Source organism: Schistocerca americana, unplaced genomic scaffold, assembly GCF_021461395.2.
Source record: "Schistocerca americana isolate TAMUIC-IGC-003095 unplaced genomic scaffold, iqSchAmer2.1 HiC_scaffold_389, whole genome shotgun sequence".
Lineage (NCBI taxonomy): Eukaryota > Metazoa > Arthropoda > Insecta > Orthoptera > Acrididae > Schistocerca > Schistocerca americana.
Window position 1 is genome coordinate 15,001 of NW_025726114.1, and position 2,500 is coordinate 17,500.

The 2,500-nt window shown below is 59.6% G+C and overlaps 1 pseudogene; it reads right to left on the reverse strand.

Moving 5' to 3' along the window:
• The window catches only part of LOC124582037, a 6,829-nt pseudogene that overhangs the window by 3,745 nt on the left and 584 nt on the right, over positions 1–2,500 (reverse strand).

Consider the following 2,500-nt stretch of genomic DNA (forward strand, 5'->3'; position numbering starts at 1 on the left):
CTTGAAGTACCTCAACCGTGACCCTGTCGGGTCCGGGAGATTTTCCTCTTTTTAGGTTTGATATTACGTCTACCACCTCCTGCGGTGAGAAGGGGTAGACCATTGTATTGTTGTTGTATTCTTCTTGTAGATAGGGACAGCGGGAATCTCGTTAATCCATTCATGCGCGTCACTAATTAGATGACGAGGCATTTGGCTACATCAAGAGAGTCATAGTTACTCCCGCCGTTTACCCGCGCTTGCTTGAATTTCTTCACGTTGACATTCAGAGCACTGGGCAGAAATCACATTGCGTCAACACCCGCTAGGGCCATCGCAATGCTTTGTTTTAATTAGACAGTCGGATTCCCCCAGTCCGTGCCAGTTCTGAGTTGATCGTTGAATGGCGGCCGAAGAGAATCCGCGCACCCGCGCGCCCCCGGAGGAGCACGCTAAGGCGGACGCGGCCTCGCAGCAAGGAAGATCCGTGGGAGGCCAAGGCACGGGACCGAGCTCGGATCCTGCACGCAGGTTGAAGCACCGGGGCGCGAACGCCGCGCAGGCGCGCGCATCCTGCACCGCCGGCCAGCACGAGGCCAACCAACGGCGAGAGCAGACCACGCCCGCGCTAAACGCCCGCACTTACCGGCACCCCTACGGCACTCACCTCGCCCAGGCCCGGCACGTTAGCGCTGACCCACTTCCCGACCAAGCCCGACACGCCCCGATCCTCAGAGCCAATCCTTATCCCGAAGTTACGGATCCAATTTGCCGACTTCCCTTACCTACATTATTCTATCGACTAGAGGCTCTTCACCTTGGAGACCTGCTGCGGATATGGGTACGAACCGGCGCGACACCTCCACGTGGCCCTCTCCCGGATTTTCAAGGTCCGAGGGGAAGATCGGGACACCGCCGCAACTGCGGTGCTCTTCGCGTTCCAAACCCTATCTCCCTGCTAGAGGATTCCAGGGAACTCGAACGCTCATGCAGAAAAGAAAACTCTTCCCCGATCTCCCGACGGCGTCTCCGGGTCCTTTTGGGTTACCCCGACGAGCATCTCTAAAAGAGGGGCCCGACTTGTATCGGTTCCGCTGCCGGGTTCCGGAATAGGAACCGGATTCCCTTTCGCCCAACGGGGGCCAGCACAAAGTGCATCATGCTATGACGGCCCCCATCAACATCGGATTTCTCCTAGGGCTTAGGATCGACTGACTCGTGTGCAACGGCTGTTCACACGAAACCCTTCTCCGCGTCAGCCCTCCAGGGCCTCGCTGGAGTATTTGCTACTACCACCAAGATCTGCACCGACGGCGGCTCCAGGCAGGCTCACGCCCAGACCCTTCTGCGCCCACCGCCGCGACCCTCCTACTCGTCAGGGCTTCGCGGCCGGCCGCAAGGACCGGCCATGACTGCCAGACTGACGGCCGAGTATAGGCACGACGCTTCAGCGCCATCCATTTTCAGGGCTAGTTGCTTCGGCAGGTGAGTTGTTACACACTCCTTAGCGGATTCCGACTTCCATGGCCACCGTCCTGCTGTCTTAAGCAACCAACGCCTTTCATGGTTTCCCATGAGCGTCGATTCGGGCGCCTTAACTCGGCGTTTGGTTCATCCCACAGCGCCAGTTCTGCTTACCAAAAGTGGCCCACTTGGCACTCCGATCCGAGTCGTTTGCTCGCGGCTTCAGCATATCAAGCAAGCCGGAGATCTCACCCATTTAAAGTTTGAGAATAGGTTGAGGTCGTTTCGGCCCCAAGGCCTCTAATCATTCGCTTTACCGGATGAGACTCGTACGAGCACCAGCTATCCTGAGGGAAACTTCGGAGGGAACCAGCTACTAGATGGTTCGATTAGTCTTTCGCCCCTATACCCAGCTCCGACGATCGATTTGCACGTCAGAATCGCTACGGACCTCCATCAGGGTTTCCCCTGACTTCGTCCTGGCCAGGCATAGTTCACCATCTTTCGGGTCCCAACGTGTACGCTCTAGGTGCGCCTCACCTCGCAATGAGGACGAGACGCCCCGGGAGTGCGGAGGCCGCCGCCCCGTGAAGGGCGGGGAAGCCCCATCCTCCCTCGGCCCGCGCAAGGCGAGACCTTCACTTTCATTACGCCTTTAGGTTTCGTACAGCCCAATGACTCGCGCACATGTTAGACTCCTTGGTCCGTGTTTCAAGACGGGTCGTGAAATTGTCCAAAGCTGAAGCACCGCTGACGGGAGCGATTATTCCGCCCGAGAGCATCCCGAGCCAACAGCGGCGCGGGTCCGGGGCCGGGCCAGGTAGGTCCGTCATCCGGGAAGAACCGCGCGCGCTTGCCGGGAGCCCGAGCGCCCAAAGGGGCGAATCGACTCCTCCAGATATACCGCCGGGCAGCCAGCCAGGACACCGGGGCTCTGCCCAACAGACGCGAACCGAGGCCCGCGGAAGGACAGGCTGCGCACCCGGGCCGTAGGCCGGCACCCAGCGGGTCGCGACGTCCTACTAGGGGAGAAGTGCGGCCCACCGCACACCGGAAC